General features: G+C 43.1%; 2 long non-coding RNA genes across 2 annotated transcripts; both read right to left on the bottom strand.

Annotated features, from left to right (window-relative positions):
• Window positions 1–4,698: 4,698 nt before the first annotated feature.
• On the bottom strand, window positions 4,699–5,224 carry LOC136792096 (uncharacterized). Its single transcript, XR_010835261.1, has 2 exons — window positions 5,112–5,224; window positions 4,699–4,988 (listed from the first exon to the last, which is right to left on the bottom strand). It is a non-coding gene; the product is annotated as an uncharacterized lncRNA (long non-coding RNA).
• Window positions 5,225–6,034: 810 nt separating this feature from the next.
• LOC136792095 (uncharacterized) lies at window positions 6,035–14,868 on the bottom strand. The gene is made up of 3 exons (XR_010835260.1): window positions 14,253–14,868; window positions 8,159–8,239; window positions 6,035–6,203 (listed from the first exon to the last, which is right to left on the bottom strand). It is a non-coding gene; the product is annotated as an uncharacterized lncRNA (long non-coding RNA).
• Window positions 14,869–21,359: the final 6,491 nt, after the last annotated feature.

Below are 21,359 nucleotides of genomic sequence, written 5' to 3'. Positions count from 1 at the left end.
GTCGGAGGAGCTCCAGGCTGGCGGGGGCTCCGCAGATGTGCCTTGTCATGCTGCAGTACCCTCTCCCATGGCTGGACCACATCCTCCTTGCTTGGAGTCTTCCTGCTCTCTGCAAACCCCACTGCACTGACGTCTTCTGGCTGCTTTGCCCTCGTAAACGAGGGCGTAAATTGGTCCCTGTGGGGCTGTGGGCTAATGGTGGAGGGAGGCGGTGGGCCTCCAACCCTCTCTCCATCTCCCTCTTCTCTCCTCATGACCGGGCAGAGTCTTCCCCTGTTCTTAAAGGGAGATCGCATGCTTGTAGCCTGAGCATTGCATTCTGTCTGTTCTCCCTTGCTTCCCCCTTTGCATTTCTCATGGCTGGAGCTTACAGGTAAAGCTTAGGATATGCAGACTTCCCAGGAAAGGATGCTTCCAGACCCGTGACAGCATGCTCTGTCTCAATGCACGAGCTGACTGCATGGCTTCAGGCTGGGTAACGTGCAAAGTACAGCTTCAGCCCTGGAGAAGATAGAAAAATAACATGGTCGCTGTGCAGAGAAGAGGTCCTCCCTTTGAGAAGGGTGTGTGTGTGTGTGTGTGTGTGTGTGTGTGTGTGTGTGTGAGTGTGTACAGTGAGGGAACCTTGAGTCTCTTGCACGTCTGTCCACCCTGGACTCTACTTGGCACAGGGGTGTCACCCAAGCCTCCTGGAGAAAACTCAACATGTGGACAGAGGAAGTTAGGGGCAAAGGTTTGGTTAATTACCTGAGCCCAGTGGAAGAGATATTCTGAGGACAATATGGCGTATGTCACTCAGATTGCCCCCACACAAAAAGAGCTGATTTTATTTCTACCTTAATACCTTCTTTGAAGGGTTGTTTTGAGATTTAGAGATGATGAATTCAAGGAGCCTAGCGTAGCATATGTACTTGAGCAAATGTGGTTGTTTTATTGTTACTAGTACTGCATTGACGTGCAGAGCAAGAGCAGTATGTGATTTACGTCTGAATTCCTCAGACGTGGTTCAGCGCCTGATCAAACTCCCGTTTATTTTTGCACATTGACGAGTGAATACCTCAATATAGGAAGGGTTAGAAGTAGGAAGCAGCGGGTCTTCTCGCGGATGTCCTTTCCTAGGAGCTGGGTTGCTATGAAGTGTGCTCCCTGTCCCCAGAGGAGTCTTGGTTTGGGCCCCTTGGCTTGCTGCCAGGGGCTCTCCCAGCACTACCAGGCAAAGCCAGGGGCAAGGCAGACAGATATTCTTGTTTTGGTATTTTCACCTTTTGCCACTGGTTTACATGAGCCACAAATATATTCCAAGGTGTTCTCTGAATCCCTGGATTCATAACTTCATTTTACCTTTCTGGGTCCAGCTAGTTTCACTGGAAAGAACTTTCTGGGAATTATTTTTTGTCCAACTACATCAGTTGTTTAGATAAAGTCAGGTTAGATGGACTCATTGGCCAAGCACTCCTGTAACCTGGGGACAAAGCTGGGTTTGACTGTGTGCGTGCATGTGTGCGTGTGCATGTGTGCGTGTGTGTGTGGGGGGCATTGAGGAGACCGTGTGGAAGGACTATCACCGAAAGGAGAGGACCATGGCCATGGGTCTTCTCGAATTTGCCATGAGCCCACGGAGGCCTGAAATTTTCCCAGCTCCCCAAATCAAACCAGATGGAGAACGATGACCCAGAATTTGTGATTACTGCCAGATTTTTGCCCTTTGAAAAGCATTGCCCCATAAAATGCAACCCCCATAAAGGTGAATTCATGCAACTTTGTGTCCTTAGGCACTCCTACACATGCTCACCCCCTATATAATTCTAGAGGCCCTGGAAACGCTGCTTTTTTACATCTAGTGAGAAATAAACTAAATTATCGATAATGTGTTCAAGTTTTCATCTGATCAGTAATACTTAATATGAAAGTTTTTTTGTGTGTGTGTGCTAGGCGGGCCTCTCACTGCTGTGGCCTCTCCCGTCGCGGAGCACAGGCTCCGGACGCGCAGGCTCAGCGGCCATGGCTCACGGGCCCAGCCGCCCCGCGGCATGTGGGATCTTCCCGGACCCGGGCACGAACCCATGTCCCCTGCATCGGCAGGCAGGCTCTCAACCACTGCGCCACCAGGGAAGCCCCCACACAGAAGGTTTATGATTTTCTCTTTGCAAATAACTTAGAAGTCTTTTAGAATTTAAAGATGCATTTTCTTTAATAACAATACCATAAAACATATTCCAAATGCCCTGATTTTCTCATGAGAGGACAAATGACAGGAGGGCATATATTTAATTTTCCCTTTAAGGTAATGGTATGTTTAAAATGTGAATTTCATAACAGACTTTTGGAAAAAGTTCTTCATGAGAGGAGAACATTTTGGACATGCATGGTTAGGTATGATTCTACTGTTTTGTGATTTGTTGTTAAAATTAATAAATCACTTAAATAGGCTCATGCCTGCATACTTAAAAAATAAAACTTGGCAACAGAATTACTACCAAGTTAGAACATTCTCAATGGGTTTTGAAATGGAGTTTGACCTCATTTGTTTGAATTCACTTGTTAGAGAGAGATACATATGGCATTTATATTAGTTTGCTCTAACTACCAACTGACATCAGTAGTTACTTCAGTAAAGTCTTTGCATAATCAGCGGAAAGGATTGGAAAGTAAGTGACATGATTTATTAAAGCACATACAACAATGCACTTCTTTGTTTTGTATATATTTTTCTTTTGAGGTATTTTTTTCATCTGTGGCAACCATTAAAGCCAAGGATTGAAATAAATCTAAATTAAAACCAGTTTCTGTGTGGAAAACTTAAATCCACATTTAAAAAAAAATAATAGTTTATTGAATTGTATACTTCTCTCTAAAATGTTTATGTATTAAGTTCTTTGTTCTACTAATAGATGAAATAAGGAATATAAAAATTCAATATTTCTCATTGCAGCTTTCATTTTAAAATGTTCTGGTTTTTGAATGTTTCATTGTTTATATCACATATTGGCATAGGCATCGATTTACACATACACAGGCCAAATTTATAATGCTGTAATTTTCATATGTCAAGGAGTCTGCGATCAATATATTTTTTTCTGATCGGGTGGATGATCAAAAGGTTTGGAATCGGGCTTCCCTGGTGGTTGAGAGTCCGCCTGACGGTGCAGGGGACGCGGGTTCGTGCCCCGGTCCGGGAGGATCCCACGTGCCGCGGAGCGGCTGGGCCCGTGAGCCATGGTCGCTGCGCCTGCGCGTCCGGAGCCTGCGCTCCGCAACGGGAGAGGCCACAACAGTGAGAGGCCCGCGTACCGCAAAAAAAAAAAAAAAAAGTTTGGAATCTACCGATTCAGATGACTTTTTTGAGGCAGTAGGAAACATCTAGAATGTGTAGATTTTTAGGAGCTGTCTTCAAACTGCTAGGCTCACTCCCCTCTGTGCAACTATAGAATCTCAGAAGAACAGAACTCATGAATTTACCCAGATCTCTCTGGCACACAGAGACTGGATACGGCTACGAGAATAAGGCATGGGTGTGTGTGTGTGTGTGTGTGTGTGTGTGTGTGTGTGTGTGTGTGTGAAGTAGTAGGAATTGCCAATGCACTTTGAGCCATAGTAAAACTCTCTCACGTGCTGTTACCAGATAATCCAGTGATGGGGGAAGAGGAGGAAGAGAAGAAAGGGAGGGGGAGTAGGGGTTGTTGATAAGCAAGGACTTGCTTTCGTGTGGCTGTTGTTTGGTGCATCGGGAGGACCCTGCAGTGGGAGGCCCAGGCCTGACACCCATGAAGATATTTTGTCCCACCCGTGACTTTGCAGAACTCATCTGATTTTTTTGATTTTTAGTCTGTCTTCAAACTGTGCCTGTCTCTCTCATTGGTTTCCTGTGAGGAGGGGATACATCACATACAAGAAAGTGGTGTAGAAACTCTGAAGTGCTGTATACATGCTCAGGACTAAGTTAGCAAAACATCTATCTAATTTGTTTGATACTGTCTTCTCTTTTCTGGTTGGAACTCACTCACCTAAAAACATACCCCAGTGTTTCTCATGGATCAGACATCTGAATGAGTGACACCATCTTTGGCTGAGTGACTGGAGGTGGTATGGTTCAATGCAACTGCAGACCTACCAGTAGCTGATGTATTAATTCTGGTGGCATGCCACATGGATTTGCTTTGGACCTTCTCTATGAAGCCTTGGATTGGGTGACACCTTCGTATTCTCCATGGCGTCTAGGACAGCATGCCAGGCTCAGTAGATGATTGTTAATTAAAACTGACCGGGTGCCTGACCTGATTGTCCCAGAGAGTGATTATTTAGTATCAATTCAATGGATCCATCAGGCCCCCTTCTCCCCACCTCCTAGCCCTCAGGACTGCCTTAGCCCTTTTAGGGCACTGCTGCTTCACTATGAAGACATGACCATGCCTGCAGGCAGGTATTCTTGGGCTACTTTACCAATGAGAGTGCTGAAATACAGAGACCCTGATTACCATGGCCAATTTTAGCTGCTCTTACATGATATACGATAAATATTTGTAAGGCACATTCGCATGGATATACCTCAGAAATCAAGCATCATTCTCTGTGTCAGTGGAGTTGGTTTTCTCTGTTGTCATAACATTGTCCTTTTCTGAAGGCTTCTAAACATTATTCACATCTTTCTTCTGATAGCACAGAGTCAAGCTAATTAGTAATTAGGTAGGAAGTTGAAAAGACAGTGAAAATTTTTTTATTCCTAATTAGGTCCGATACTTCTGAGACATTCCAGCAAAGAGAAATACTTTTCCTGTGCAGACATGGGATTTGGATTTCTTTTTTCTTTTCTTTCTTTCTTCTTAAATTTATAGCCATAAGCCAGAGACGTTTTCAGTAAGGCTCTTGCCAAGCTTCAGTTATTCCCCTGGAAATCATTCTTTTGCTTTTCCAATCCTCACTCTAGACTTTGCGTGTCTCCTCTTGATACTCCTTCTTCTGATGTCAGGGCTTCTAGTGCTGGCCAATATCTGGGGGCAAGTTTGGAGGATTTTAGAGGTGAGTGTCAAGAAAACGTCTTTTGTCAAAATAGTGGCACGGGAAACTTTCATTCCAAACTCTAAAAGCCTCCTGACTCTCTGAGAAATACAAACCAATTCAACAAATGCTGTGTCAGGCACTGGCTCTGCTGGGAGCCAATGGCAGGAAGTCTTCATCTTCAAAGGTAATGCCTGCGAGCTTCCTTCTCCCGGGGCCAAGAGAAGACGAGAGGTTAAGGAGGAAATAGAGAAGATGATGAGAAGCTGCCTTCTCCTCCCTAGAAACCCAGATCTGGGAAGTATCTTTTTTTTTTTTAATACAGTCTTTTTACAAAAAATTAATTTTTTTTTTTTTTTTGGCCACAGCTTGTGGGATCTTCGTTCCCCAACCAGGGATCCCCAACCAGGGATTGAATCCTTAAAGCACTAAATGCCTCATTTTAGGCACGTCGTTATTTGGCAACTATTCAAAAACCATGAATCCTTCATCTAAAATGTGCCAAACACAAAGACAGGCCAGAGACCATAAAATGAACTGCATGTGGTCTTGATCTGGAGGATTACATGGGAAGAACTGATTATAAGGTATGTACTATCATTTAATATGAGGTATTCGGTATTCGGTGACTGCAGGGAAAATCCATAGAGAGGGAAAAGTAAACATTTCTGGGGAGTTTCAAAAACTTTCACTTCGGAGGTAAATCTGAAATGCTGATGTTGTTCAACTGAGTCTGCCAGAGCAGAGACATGAGAAGGTCATAGCTTAAGGTGTCGGGGGGCTCTGAAAGCTTTACAAGCTTGAGAGCTGGGAAGTGGTAGGCAGTGGAGAGATTGCAAGGTTTCTTGGGGGCAGAGGTTACTGAGTCCAAACTCATACTGCCCATTATGCAGCTAGCCAATACATTGAAAGACAAGTTATTGGGGCAAGTAATCGTGACTTTATTTAGAAAGCCAGTGGACAGAGAAGATGGTGGCCAGTGTCCACCATCTAGTCTATCTAGATGGACTAATGTCCCAAAGAACCATCTTACCCAAATTAGAATCCAGGCTTTTTTATACTAAAAGAGTGTGTGTGTGGTTGGTTGCGGCAAACTTCTTGGTGCTGGAATCCTTCGTTCTTGCAGCTGTCCACGTAGGTCTAGTCACAATGTTCCTGTAAACCTCCAATAAGACAAATGGTATTCCCTGTTCTGCAACTTTTTATCTCTGTATGAATAGAAAAGTGTTATACCTTTAAAGTCAAAGACTCAGAATGGGCTACCTTGTATATTTCAGGCTATAGACAACATTCTTAACTTGCAGCAAAGCAACAGAATACAAAGGTTAAAGTGAGAGAAACAGATCCAATATGGAGTCCAATATGGATTTGTTTTTCCCCATTACAGGGGGGCAAGGGGAGGAGGGGTGGGCATCAGAAGATGAGGCTGAAGAAGAGGCAGGGGCCATAGTGCACAGGACCCCAAAAGCCTAGTCACGGAGTCTGAGCTTCATTCTGAGGGTTATAGAGAGCCCTCCAGGAAAACAGAGACAAATTAAGAAATTCCTTCTACAACTGTGAGAGGCCCATATTGGATTGTTTGCAATATGGAGAGCTCCAAATGAGCCAGTCCTTACCCCAGATTAGGGTGTAATCTCCAGGTGGCTTCTGAGACCCTCCCAACTTTGCTTTCTCAACCTCAGGACACTTTGAGATCTGGCTGGTGAATATCCACACTCTGGAGGGAATAGCAATAATAGAGGAAACTTGGCCTTTTGAGTAGAAATGTCAAGGGCATATTTAAAGTGACCTCATGGAGCATCACCGTCTATGGCAGGTCAGGTCCATTTTCTGGGCCAGTTTCTCAGTCTCTATCCATCTTATAATTTCAGGGAATGGGGCATATTTTACAACCCATGAATTAAAACAAAGTCTTTAAAAGGGTAATAAAAACAGTGAGCCTGTTTCTGGCCTTTCCTAGTGAATTTTTCTCAGGAGAACTCTTCAGTATTGGATTCAGGATGGCAAAGTGAGCACCTCTCTTGAATGTACTTCCAATTCTCCATCTTACTTTTAGAAGCAGACAAGGATTTCAGTTAAAATACATCCTACCTTAAATGTGTTGTGCAAACTGTCTCCACTTGTTTCCACACATGTGCCCTGCATCTGCCCTCCCATGTGTTCATCTGTGGAGATTGTCCTGAGGAACCTGCTCATCAATTGGGCTGAGTTTCAGGACAACTTGATCAGTGGAGAACGTGAAATCCTGGGTAGAATGTAGAACCTGATGAAAATGGTTCTGCCACTTCCCAGCCAGAAGTGTGACCTTGAACCAGGTGTTTCTTCTCCCTGAGCTACTCACAGGCAAAATGGGACTGTTACATCAAACTTCCATGGTGTGAGGGAGACAGAGAAAGGATTCCTGGAGTACCCATCTAATAATTAAATTAATTATGAAAAACTGTTTCCATGGCCCACTTTCTTTGGCCCTTCCTCTTCCTTTTGGTATGAAAACATGTCTTGTTTTCTAACTTAGTCAGCAGAGCTGGAAAAGGATGCATTTGAGAAGAGCTGCATCGGCTTTACTTTTATAAGCGGTTCTAATGCACTGGGCCAATGGGACTTTCTCAAATTTGATTGGTATCTTGACATGAGAAAGTGCTCAACTCTCATAAAGTGGATCAAAATTGCCCTCTCTGAGGCTGTGTGCCTTCTGGATTTGAATGAAGATGTTACCCAATGAAGTTAATAGGTGCAATATAAATATCAGTTTGGTAAAGCCAAGTGAAGGAAAGGGCAAAGGCGAAATCGGCTTAAAACTGTAATTGGGGGGTAAGCAGCACAGCGCCCCTGCGGTGACATTGGCTATACTTTGACTCCGAGTGGCTGAATATCCAATAGTGAGTAAATGAGATGCTGAAAAAGAGATCTGCTTCCAGCTTGGAGGCTCCTGGCACTACACCGGGACGATGAATTGCCTCTTAAATGGTCTCTTCCTGTTTCCAGTCGCTTCCCATCCAAGGTGTCAGTTAGCTTTCAGTCAGGAAGCAGAGCTACCCATGCTTTCCAAGTAGGGAACCCTTGGAAGGCCGGGAGAAGGAGGGAAGGAGGCGCGCCAGAGCCACAGTCTGCAGCAACGAAGCTCGCTTGGACTCTGCCTTGACCCTCCCTCTTGCACACTTACTGGCTGCAGCTGCCTCTGCAGAATTCTGGCGTGGTCTTCTCTCTGGCTTCCTCGGCTCTCTGGAGTGCCCCTCCCTGGCACCTGGAACCACGGGAGAAAAGGCATCTGGGAAATGTAGTCCTGGCTCCTCTCCCACAATGTGGAGGCCTTAAAAGGGGTCATGGCCCTGTCAAGGTCACAAGAGACAGTCCAGCACACCACCTGGCACACACGTTGGGGGCATTCTAGCAACATTCTGAAGGAAAGACTTCAATCATGCAGCCTGTTCCACATGTCCCCATGTTTTACCCTGCAAAGCACGCTGTGAGAGCTTCCGTAATGAAGATACAGTCTCTCACTCAAGACACAGCTGCCATCAGTGCCTTCCTGAACCTTCTCTTCCATGAACTCGCACATGCCTGACAGCTCTGCTTGTACAGTTCCCCTTCACCAAAATCCTTCCCTTTCCCCACACTAGCTTTTTGAAGCACTACCTAATTTTCAAGGACAGCACAAATGCCATCTCAACGTTGGATTAATAAAACTGTGAAGTAATAAAAAATTCTTTATTTCCATCAGAACCTGTCTCTCTTCTTTACAAAGCCCGAGAGTACTTACTGCGTAAATACAGATTTGAACCCAGCCCTTCTAAAACCTTAAATGTTTGTGATTTCCTCATGCAAACTACTTATACAGTCTTTCTGAGCTTTAAGTCAATGAGGTTAAACGGTTCATGATAAAATCACACAGTGTTTCAGTTTGAAAAATGTTTTCAGAAAGTCTGATAAGAAATAAATGTCTATCTCTATCTATTCATAAGAGCGCTGAATGTTCAGGTGAAACACCAGGCACCAAAAGAAAAGAAACGAATTAGTTAAATAGCATATGTAGGTAAAATTTAAATGTAAAGTATCTATATCAAATTTTTACTTAAGAAGTATGTCATTCATATCATCTTCAGTGTCTCAGCCTGTGTTGTTTCAGTTCAATCACCACAGCAGTTTTTCTGAAGGCTTTTCTAGACTCACTTCCAAATGCTAAGCCCTATTTTTACTCATAAGATCAGAGGTTTCTTTAATTTTTTTTTTTTTTTTTTTTTGCGGTACGCGGGCCTCCCACCGCCGCGGCCTCTCCCTACGCGGAGCACAGGCTCCGGACGCGCAGGCCCAGCGGCCACGGCCCACGGGCCCAGCCGCTCCGCAGCACGCGGGACCCTCCCCGACCGGGGCACGAACCCGCGCACCCCGCATCGGCAGGCGGACCCCCAACCACTGCGCCACCAGGGAAGCCCAGATCACAGGTTTCTTAAGTTGAAGACTTGTTTATTGTAGAGTCTCAGAAATAGAATTCCTCTGACTCAGCGAGGGAATATACACCTCCCAAAGCTTGGAAGGAAACATTCCTATGTCAAAAGTGCAATGTGACACTGACATTCAAGGACGGTTTGCTCCCCCAGTTCCCAAAGCCTCCTAGAGCCCTACTTGATGATGTTGCCCTGGGTGTCTGCTCATAGCCTAAGAGCCAGCTGGGCAAGCCTGCAAAGCCATCAGGCAGGAAGCATCTCTGAAACACACGTCAGATGGGCACTTCTGTGGACTTGATTCACAACGGTAACTTGGCTCCGGAATAAAAGTGGAACTTTCTATTCTCTTGACTGCCTTTTGTATAAATCAAGCTAGTGTAAAATTATATTTTTCAAGCATGTATAAAGAAAAAGAAGGAAAGTGCTGAGCCAAACGTCTTTGGGAATCCTTCGGGCCCAAACTGTTTGAAGAGCTGGCTCATTCAAACCATGTGTCCATTTCACTGGCCAACGGAGAGGATTGAATCCAACTGTTATGAATATTCTCTGAAATAGTGGATGAGACTTCAAAATACATAAATGTATATGCAAAATATATACATATTCTATAGTACATATATTCTAAAATATCCTTCCACTCAGAATAAGTTAATTTCAGATAAAATCATCCGAGTCTAATCATCTATCTGTTTATTCTCCTAAACTAGGACGAGAGAGGAACTATCAAATTAGTAAGGTATCCATAATGACCTCAGGTCTCCTCCCTCCCACGTCAAGGCTACTTATATGGGGTTAAATATTTTTTTCTCAGATATGGAGGAGGGCAACCTGGGCAGTTTAGTACATCTGTGTGAAGTGCAGCATGGGAAAGAATCTAGTGGGTATCAAAGGGATAAACTCAGTGAAAATGCTGTCTAAACTGTGAAAATTCTATGCAAACATTAGATATCATATCCCAAGATTTGATGATAAGCCTCATTTAAATTCCCTTTGTGATGACTGATACCCCCTCCTCTTCCTTTTCTGTAGAACAGGTGAGAGATACAGGAAGCTAAAACCCTAGCAGCATCTGATTCCCTTTGTAAATCTCAACCACTCTTACATCTAAGGGAGTCTTCTGGCTGGTTTCACGGACACGCCCCTTCCTGGGAAGTAGGTAAATATCAAAAGGTAACTTCTAAAATAATTGCAAATGAGAGTAAATCCGTGTTTCCTGGCACACTCCACAGCTCTGTGTACTTTCCTGATACAGGGAGATCATCTTTAATAGGCTGGCTCTGTGTTCAGAATTCTCAACTTCTCTCTTGTTTCTGGGATGATTCAAGCCCTGTAATTGAAGTTCCAAGAAAATTGAAGTCATTCATCTCTTTTTATCTCTAATGTAAAAAATATAGAAGTACTGTAACTTTTGCAGAAAAAGCCCCACAACTTCACAAAATTATAATAATTGACTCTGTTTGTCTTCATTTAACCAGCTGGGAAGATGGTCTGGAGGAACAGAGCAATTTTCTAAATTCAGAAATAGTTGGTGCATGAGAACAGCTGTTGCCCAATCGAGTCCCAGGTCTTCTTTATTTCATACAAGAAACCCAGCTAAGAACGGGCTGCCACAAAGGTCCTGAGGTACAACAGGGCTCTGCTCTTCTGAAATAATAGCCCAATTTTGTCTGAGCCAATCACCTTCTTGATGTTCCCTGAAAAGTTACACTAGATAAAGAATATCTGAGAAGGTCTTGGGTTCACCAGGAAAGAAGATAGGAGAGAGTTTTGGAAGACAGCCCTGTTAGTTTTTGCATAACATCAAGGGCTTATCTATGAAGAAATTCCCAAGTAGACTAACCAACCCTATTTGACATTACTGTGTTTCAAAAATGTTTTAAGTTTCTTTCAAACAATGTTCTTATACTTTAGTGTGTGTGTGAGAAACCCTGGAAAAATCGGTTTAAAATGCAGAGTCCTGGGTCCTTGTCCCTTAGGTTCTAGAAGAGCAGGTGCGGGGTGGAGCCAGGGAACCTGCATTTTCTTCTATGCGCACCAGGTGATCATGATGCTGGCATCTGATGAGCGAGCGGAATGAGACTCCTCACATCCCACCTCCCCTCAGGTACTAAAACTCAGCTGCAAGGCTCTGCTTTCTGTCTGCAGAGGCACCAGCTTCCTCCTGTCTCGGGGAGGTTTTCGCGTGCTCTGATCTTTGCCTAGATCTTCACGTGCTGGCTCCATCTCATCGGTCAGCTTTGGGCTCTGATGAGGCTTTACCCAAATTACCTTTGGGAAAGTCAGCCCCCTCCCCCAGCTCACGATCTGTGACCCTCTTTCTTCCTCTTTCAGGGTCAGCACTGTGTGTCCTCTTAACTCCACCAGACTATAAACTCCATGACAACACGGATCTCATCTGCCTCATTCACCATGGTAGCCTCAGGGCCCAGGAACTGTGCCTGGCATATTTCAGGAGCCTGGGCAGGATTTGATGATGGGAACATGAATCAATGAAATATCATCTAAAGGCAGGAGAAACTGGGTGTCTGCAGATCAAGCATTCACCGCTTTTGGAATTTTACTTTAAAATTATTCATTTCGGGGGCTTGCCTGGTGGCGCAGTGGTTGGGAGTCCGCCTGCCGACGCAGGGGACGCGGGTTCGTGCCCCGGTCCGCGAGGATCCCACGTGCCGCGGAGCGGCTGGGCCCGTGAGCCGTGGCCGCTGCGCCTGCGCGTCCGGAGCCTGTGCTCCGCAACCGGAGAGGCCACAACAGTGAGAGGCCCGCGTACCGTGAAAAAAAAAATTATTCCTTTCCTCTTTAAAACGATTGCAGTGAATTTTGCCTTCCATTCCATAATATAACACTATTTATTTTGATATAAGAGTAATTCTTAAAATTACTTCCACTAAATAAAATCGACACTCCAGGGAGATAGGCCACAGACATTTTCCAGGTCCTAGTACTGCTGGCACGTCTCCAGATGCATTAGGGAATACGAATAACTCAGTAGTAGAACCACTCTGTAAGGACAGGAATGCTCTTATTGAAACAAAACATAGGACCCTCCAGAAGCAGAGAAAATTCTCGAGGGACACGGTCTGGCTGCAGAGGGGCTAGTGACAGCAGCAGGCCGACTGCCTTCCTGGGTCTCCGTCTGGAGTCTCATGGGTCCCTCTGTGTGACTGCTGTTCTCACTGCCATGCAGGAACCCCGTGCTCACTGCTTGTCAGACCTTTGATGTTGTTTCCCTTCCGAATTGCTGAAGTACCCCACATTTCAAAACCCTATGTTCAGAGAGAAAATGAAACTGAAATGGATAAGGACATTTTTTTTAGAAAGTCTCATCGGCTTACTGGTTGTAGGTTTCTGACAATTACACGGCAAGTATGCCTGGGGTGCTGGGGGTCTTGCTGCCCGGCATCAGCTGCCTCTGATCAGAAGTGTATCACCGCACCCAAGGGCTCGCGTTCCCTAGGCGACTGTGTCTGACTCTCGGTTCTAATATCTTATTCCAGTAGAAGATAAACTCCATGTGGGGAGAGATTTTACGTGTTTTGTTCTTTGACTTGCCTTCTCATATTCTTTAGTTCTTTGACTTGCCTTCTCATATTCTTTAATTCCTGGGGTGGGTCCACAGAATCTGTAGTCTATCATCAGCCAGACTGAGTAACCACTGATCAGGATTCTCAACCAAGACTGACAAATGAAGTTTGCTTCCCCAAATGTCGCCCACACAAAGCCTTCCCGTTCAGTGCTGGGCTGATGGATCTTAATTCTTCTGAGGGACCAGACTTGGCAAATAGCCCCGGTCGTGCCCTGCCCTTCAGGTTAGACCTGACTTAGGGGAATGGTCATATCTGTCTATGGACACAGCTTACCACAAACCCAACCTGAAGAGTGGCCATAAAATAAAAATGGCCCTCCCATAGTACAAGGAAGTTTGTCTTCTCTGGGTGCTAACTTATAACCTGGTGTTTTAGCTGAGAAAAAAATACAGGTTCCAGGTGTCTTTTTTGACACCAATTAGTGGTGTAATCTTAGAACAATTATTTATCCCTTCTTTCCTCATCTGCTAAGAGGGGTTAATAATTATCTGATAGAATTGTTCAGTGCCTGGTAAAGAGCAAGTGTTCAAAAATCATCACTGCTATTTCTCGAAGTATCAGTAGTCTATTTTTTTTTTTTTAAGATATGAATATGGATTTGTCTGTCTGCTGGGGATTTGGCAAAAATATCTTGGTTATTGGCAGAAATCAGTCAATATGATTGATAGGTGTTTATTGAGTTTATTGAGTATCTGCTAGCTTAGTAATATGCTTGCCTGGAAATAACTAGTCTAGATGCTATGACTTCAGGAGATTCTACAGTCATCTCAGAATCACAATTTCTCTGGTTTTAGGAAAAATCTCAGTGTTTGAGACAGGACCAGCTGGACTTCTGACAAGCTGAATTAGAAGCTGGATTTCCCTTAAAGGTGGCTTTTTGAATATAGACATTCACCCCAACTCTTTCCTGTAACACTGTTAACATGGCATTAATCACAGGAGTAACAGAATGGGAAACGAACACAGAGCAAAAGACTTGGAATCCGGAAAGCTGAGAGGCAAGTGATAATTTAATGTAACAGGTTTGAAAAAGCTTAATGCTATGGAGGAAATGGGAAAAGCAAGAAAGGAAAAACAGAATGTGTTTCAGAACCTCATGGGAATATCAGGTATTTCTGATCATAGGGGTAAAGATGGAACTGAAAACGGACAGAGAGGTTGAAAGGCTGTGGAAAAAGAAATCAAACTCCCAGAACCCAAAACACAGCCAGGTGACTGCCCATACCTCACGTGGTGGGGGTCTGCAGGATGATTGTCTGGAAGGGATCCATCCGAGGAAAACTTTCTCCTTTACTACTTTTGGAAGTTTCACTCTGAATTTTCCTCCTTGCATCTTCATCGAATTCTTCTACTCTTTAAATTCTTCTGTCTACTCTTCCATTACTCAGGGTTTTATAGCTCTCATACCTGCTCTCTACAGACTTGCAGATTATGATCTTATCAACATCTAAAGCTTCAGATCTCTCCCCAAACTGATGACTTTTAAAAGCTTTCACTTCCAAACCTGCCTGGACTTTCCCCCCGCATTTCAGACTCAGGGATGAGTCTGTCCACGTAACAGCTCCACGAGGTTGCCCCAGGCTCTTTGTATACCCCATGTCACAAATAAACTTTCTCCTTTCTTCCTCAAAGCCTCCTTTGTACCTGTGTTCTTTATCTCAGTTTCTTGTCTCACCTGCTGCCTTTTCCTCCCAGCTAAACAGCTGAGAGTAAACCTAACTCCTTCTTCTTCAGTCCTCATGACTTGTTATTTTTATTCTTCTTATTCTATCAAATGAATGGTACCAAATAAACAAGAGAAAGCGCCAGATCTGGAGAAGTGTGTGGTCTTTCTGCGGCGCCGATACGTGAACAGTTAAATTGCATTGGAACAGAAATGTTTTGTGTGGTATATCTGTGAAGTTCCACAGGACAAAGAGAAGGAAGTGATGGATTTTGGGTGGAGAGCAATTGGCAAAGTTTTCAGAGCGATTACACAGCAGCTGAGGCTTAAAGCAAGAGTAAATATTTTCAGAAGAAGCAGAAAGTGCAGGATGAGTGCCAGGCACTTACCGTTTAGGAACAGGCAAGCCATTGACCCCAGACCATCCACTGCACAAGGAGCCCTGAACTTAGCAGTGAGGCTTCAGTCAAAATGTGGATGAGAGGGTAGAATCCAAGCTTGGATGTCTAGACTTTCTCCTAGAAGCAGGGAGAGCTCATGAGGAATAAATGAGCAGGGAAGAGATTAACTTTTTGAAAGTTTATTCTTGCCGTAATGAGGAGAATGGACCAGATGAGCAAGGCTAGAGGTAGGTTTTGGAGGATTAAAGGAGAGTATGCCGAGGCCAGGTTCTCTTGAACTTGAATCTGATCGGGAGAAGGGACAGATGTGACATGCTGATTATGATTTAAATGGAGTCATTGTTGCTTTAGACGCTATTTTCTTTGACTTGAGTTGGAGCATGAGATCTGTTCTTGGCCACCATGCAAGCTCAGGACATGGATTTGAAAAGACGAAGGTGTCCTTTTCCCATTGGTGAAGCTTTCAAATTAGTGTGAAGATCTCTACAGAAAGCTGGGCTCAGGCATCTCGCTGCAGCTTTATGCCATACGATTTACATAACAAAATCTCACAATATATGGAGGTTTCTGGTTCTGCAGTTAAAATCTCCCCTTGCCTCCGGACAGCATCCATTCCCAGAGGTGACCATGCTCCAGAAAGTAGAACTGTCCAGCAAATCAGAGTGGGAAGTGGAAAGAGGGTAGTAATCCTCCCCAAAGCTGCACATTCTTGTAGAATCTACGTGCAAGGAGCCATTGTCAAGCCCAAATTAAAACTCGGTTCTAGGTTAGCTCTTTTGCTAACATATTTCCTTGCCTAGAGGGATTTGGGAAATGGAGAAAGTAGCTCCATTATTGCCAAGAAAAAAAAAAAAAAGCCTTATCTGAAAATACCAGAGCATTTTCTTCTCTTTTAAATTGGGTCTAATGCACTCAATTTAATTGGTAAATTTTATAACACAAAATGATAACTCTTCTGCAAACAGAGCTTTCTGCTTAAAAATGCAGCTGAAAGCATTATTAGACTATAAAGTAGTTATTGTGTAGGTCAATCTCAGGGTGGGCTAAGCTTGTACTTGGAAGCAGATGCATGCAAGAGATAGTCTGTGAAATGTATAAACTACAGGTTGCAAAAAGAGGTGAGTGTTGCCTAGCAAATGGAATAAAAAAAAATCAGGGAAAGCTGAGCATGGAATTTTCTCAGAACTGGAAAGTTTTAGACCTCAGGGAATGGGCTGAAATGAGCTGGGACCCAGAGTCTAAGCCACATGTAGCATTAAAGACTCAAAAATGTTCAGCTTGATGGTATTCAAAGGCTTTTTGTTTTTGTTTTTACAGCTTCCAATCTGCTTTTTTAAAAGCTTTATTTAAATTAACATTTCATAAAATTTGCCTACAAAGTGTACAATTTACTGCTTTAGAAAATTTATAGAGTGGTGCACCCTTCACCACAGTCTAATTTTAGAGCATTTCCATCACCCCCTAAAATTCCCTCGAGCCTGTTTGCAATCAATTCCCACCCCAACTCCCAGCTCCAAGCACACACCGATGTACTTTTGGTCTCTTAATAAGTTAGTCTTTTCTAGATATTTCATACAAATGAATAATACATAGTCTTTTGTTCTGGCTTCTTTACACTTTGCATAATATTTTTGAGGTTTATTGCTGAGTAGTATTCTATTCTACAGCTTTATACATTTCTTTATACATTTACAGTGTGATGGACAATGTATAGTATAATACAATATATACATTTATATAGAAGTCTTTGTGTGGATGTATGTTTTCATTTCTCTTGGGTAGTCCTGGGAGTAGAGTTGCTGGTTTTCATGATAAGTTTGTGTTTAACATTTTAAGAAATTTCCAGACTGTTTTCTAAAGGGGCTGTACTATGTTACATTGCCACCGGCAATGTATGGGCATGTCATTCACTCCACATCTTTGTCAGCACTTGATATTGCCTGCCTTTTTATTATAGCCATTCCAATGGTTGTGGAGTTTTTCTAATTACTAAGGATAAATACCTTTTCATATGCTTATTAATCATTTGTATGCTTCTTTGCTGAAATGTCTAAGTGTTCAAATCTTTTCCCCACTACTTTTTGGGGTTGTTTGGTATCTTATTATTGAATTATAATTTTTCATATAGTCTGGACACAAGTCCTCTAACAGATACATGATTTGCCAATATTTTTCCCAATGTATGGCTTAGTTTTTTTCATTTTCTTAGTGTCATTTGAAATGCGAAAAGTTGTAATTTTAATGGAATCCAATTTATTGTTTTTTTTTTTTCTGTTATTGCCTAATCATTTTGGTACTGTGTCTAAGAACTCTTTGCTTAACCAAGTGTCACAAAGATTTTCTCCTATGTATTTTTCTAGAAGTTTTTTCATCTTAGCTCTTATATTTAGTATACAATCCACTTGAAGTTTAAATTTGTGTGTGGTATGAGACAATAGTCTAAGGTGTTTTGTTTTGTTGCATGTATTTCTCCAATTTTCCCTGCACCATTTGTTAGAAAGATCATCCTTTCACCACTGAATTACTTTGGCATCTTCGCTGAAAATTGACTGACCATGAATGCAAGTGTTTATTTCTAGACACTTAATTTCAAACTTTGATCAATATGCCTCTCCCTCCTTCAGTACCACACTGTCTTGATGACTGTAGCATTATAGTAAGTTTTGAAACTGGGTAGTGTTCTCCAACTTTGTTTTTTATTTTCAAAATTGCTTTGGTTCTTCTTTGTACTTCCATGTAAATGTAGGTCAATTTCTTGTCAGTTTCTACCAGTAAGTCTGCTAGAATATTGATAGAGAGTGTGTTGAATTTGTAGATCAATTTAGGGAGAGGTGCCATCTCTCCAATCTTTACTCTTTGAACCCATTAACATGGAATATCTTTCCATTTATTTAGATCTTCTCTACTTTCTCTTAGCAATGTTTTGTAGTTTTTGAGTACAGATCATGCATTTCTTTTGTTAGGATTTCTCTAAATAGTTTATTCTTCTTGATACTATTGTGAATTGCATTATTTTCTCAATTTCATTTTTTGATTGCTCATTGCTAGTGTATACCTCAATTTTGCTAAACTCATTTGTTAGCTGTAATGGTTTTGTTGTGGATCCCTTAGGATTTTTTACATATAGAATTGTGTCATATGTGAACAAAGACAGTTTACTTCTTCCTTTCTGATCTCTCTTTCTTTTTTCCTAGGGTTTTCCCTCCCTACATCCGTCCCTTCCTCTTTCCTTCCCTTCCTCCCTCCCTCCTTTCCTTCCTTCCTTCCCTCTTTTCTGCTTCCATTTTCCTCTCCTATTTTCTGTGTCAGTCTAGCTAAGAGTTTGTCAATCTTAGTCCGGTCAAATATATAACTTTTTTAAAAATTGAATTTCTGTTTTTATTTCATTGATTTCCACTTTAATCTTCCTTCTATTTGCTTTGTGTTTAATTTGCTGCTCTTCTTTGCCTTTCTTAAAATGGAAGCTTAGGTTATTGATTTAGGTGTTTTTCTGATATAGGTGTTTAAAACTATAAATTTACCTCTAAGTAATGCTTTAGCTGTATCCCATGCATTTTGGTATGCTGTTTTAAAATTTTCATTCTTTTAAAAAATATTTTCAACTGCCTTTGTGATTTCTTTTTGACCCCTGGGTTTTATAGTATTGTTTTGTTTAATTTCCAAATATTGAGGATTTTCCAAGGTATCTTTCTTTTGTCAATCTCTAATTTAATCTCGTTGTCAAAGAATAGACTTTGTATGATTTTCATCTTTTTAAATTAACTGAGATGTGGTTTGTGTCCCAGTATATGGTCTATCCCATGGAAAGTTTTGTGTGTGCCGTATGTGGGCTGGACAGTACATTTTCAAGTCTGTTCTGACTTTCCTTTGGCCAGACTGACTCACCTCTCATATCTCTTCTGCACAAGTAAGCACACAAACTCTGCAGGCCAGGAATGTGTAGGTGCCTTGGGCCTGCTCCTGTCTCTGCTGTACATGTGCATGACCTGTGGGCAACCCAGGATATGTGAGAGCTTGTCACGGCCCTTCATGGCTGCCTCACCTCCCATGACTCTCTGTAAAATCCCCGGCTAGTCTATTAGTTTATTCCTGGCCTAGTCTGTTGGTCCACTGCTTACCCTAAAAGGAGCTCAGCCTCCTGCTCTTCCTATTTCCTTACCACTTGCACTGGCAATACTGCAAGTCAAGTGAGCCCTTTTGGGAATGGTAGCAAAGCTTATTATTTTTACAGCCTCACCAACCTGTTTGAGCTATTGATAGGGTTGAAGATGGAGATGGCGGTGGCTCTGGGCAAGAACACCATAAATTGCTGCTGACCTTTTGAGAAATTCAGTAGTTTTCTGAAGAAATGCTTCTCAGTTTGTTGTCTGATTTTGCTTGATTTCCAGAGGACTGAAATGCTCTTTGAGGCAGGTTTGTTCAACCTCATTGATGCTTTTCGGAAAAGTGATTTTGTCATGATGGAAGTTGGACTCATATTTGCTTATCTTTGTTTTGCTTATATTTTAGCTTTAGATGGCATCCTCTGTGACCTTTAAATCTCCTGTGGGAGGCAGGAGCCCCATATCCAAAAAAGATAAACATGGAGTTGCAGATGCTGAAGACAAGGGTGGTCCCAGGACTGCCTTCCCTGCATTCCCCCTCCAGCTGCACACATACTCCCTGTGGAGATCCTGCAGGGATCTCTCAATCTGATCCAGATACTTCCTTGAATTTGGAAAACTGAGGCCCAGAAAGGGAAGGGACTGCTTCAGGTTCAACTGCACAGTGGCTGAGAAGAGGATGTTAGGATGAGGACTCATAGCAGTTGCAACTGAAGTGGGCACCTTCTCTCACCATAAGGGGGTTGAACCCTTATGAGAGCGGAGGGGACTTCCAGCCTCACTGCCTTGTCCTGTTAAGGTGGGAGCCCTCAGCAGAAGCTACCAATGGAATCTCTCACTGAACATAAGAAAACCTGGCCTTCTCCTTTCCTTCTCTTCTCAACTCTGCCAACCTCCCCTCATCGCCATAATCACTACCAGTCTGGGTAACAGTAATGTGTGCCTTATACGTGGTCGTATAGGGAACACCCAGGGTGTATCAGATCAATGGGACAGAGTCCCCAGCTTATTCTGTAAAGTACTTCCTAAGTGTCAGATATGGAACTTAGTGTTTTATGAACATTTTCTCATTTAACCCTTACTATAGGATAAATAACCAAGAGATAGTCCCCCCAGTCTGTAGATGTGATAAATGAGATTCAAGGAGGTTAAATAACATGTCTGAATGCACACAGCTATGGATGAAGCTGGGATCTGACTTTGAGCCTATGTGTTTCCAAAGCCTGTGGTTTGTTCCACCAACCACACACTTCTTGAGAAATGGGAAAGCCTCATCAGGATGGCAGGAGCTCCACCTGAGCCGATATTTAGAAACATAACTGGATCCATCCTTACATTATGACCTATGCCAAGAAAAATACCACACATAAACACACACTCATACCACACACACACACACACACACAGGCAAAACACACACCACCCTAACCCCCCCCTACACACACCACATCACACACACCCACTATACACACACATAGGCACATACACACACATGCATACACCGCATCATACATACACTACACACACATATACACCATATCACACACACACCAAACTATGTACACACGCACCGCATCACACATACCACATCACACACACATACTGCATACACACACATACACACACACACCCTGGTTCCCACCTCCCATACAGTCTCAGCTCCTGTAGCACTTTGGGGTCAGCATCTCACTTTTTGAGCTCAGGTGAAATTGCACAAAGTTCTCAAAGATGCAGTTTTCCACCAAGGTGCACTTCCAACGTGCTCTGGGGTGTAGTACTATTTCTTTTAAGCCAGAACAGCCATTCTTCACAGCTTCTCCGCTGTGGGAAGAGCGAGCAGGTTGGTGGAGGAGTTTAGCAGATTTATTGACATGAACATAGTTTTGAGACAGAAGGCAAGCTGTCAGAGCCTGACACGCGGGAAGCTCGGCATCAATATTTCTATTGACGCTCCGCGCATTCCTTATCCTCACATGCCCTGGGTCGGGCCTCTCGTGTCGGAAGGAACTGGTGAAAGGGTTTGTTCTCACCCGCAGAGAAATTCGTGGGGGTGGGGAGTGGGGAGAGGGAAGAAGGGGAGGACATTCATGAAAATCATTGAAAGGAAAATCAGACGTGGAATAAAATTGTAAGAGCCCTGCCTTCGTGTTTACTTGCTCTTCCAA

The sequence above is a fragment of the Kogia breviceps genome, chromosome 11, assembly GCF_026419965.1.
Source record: "Kogia breviceps isolate mKogBre1 chromosome 11, mKogBre1 haplotype 1, whole genome shotgun sequence".
NCBI lineage: Eukaryota > Metazoa > Chordata > Mammalia > Artiodactyla > Physeteridae > Kogia > Kogia breviceps.
This window is presented reverse-complemented; position numbering and strand designations above follow the sequence as displayed.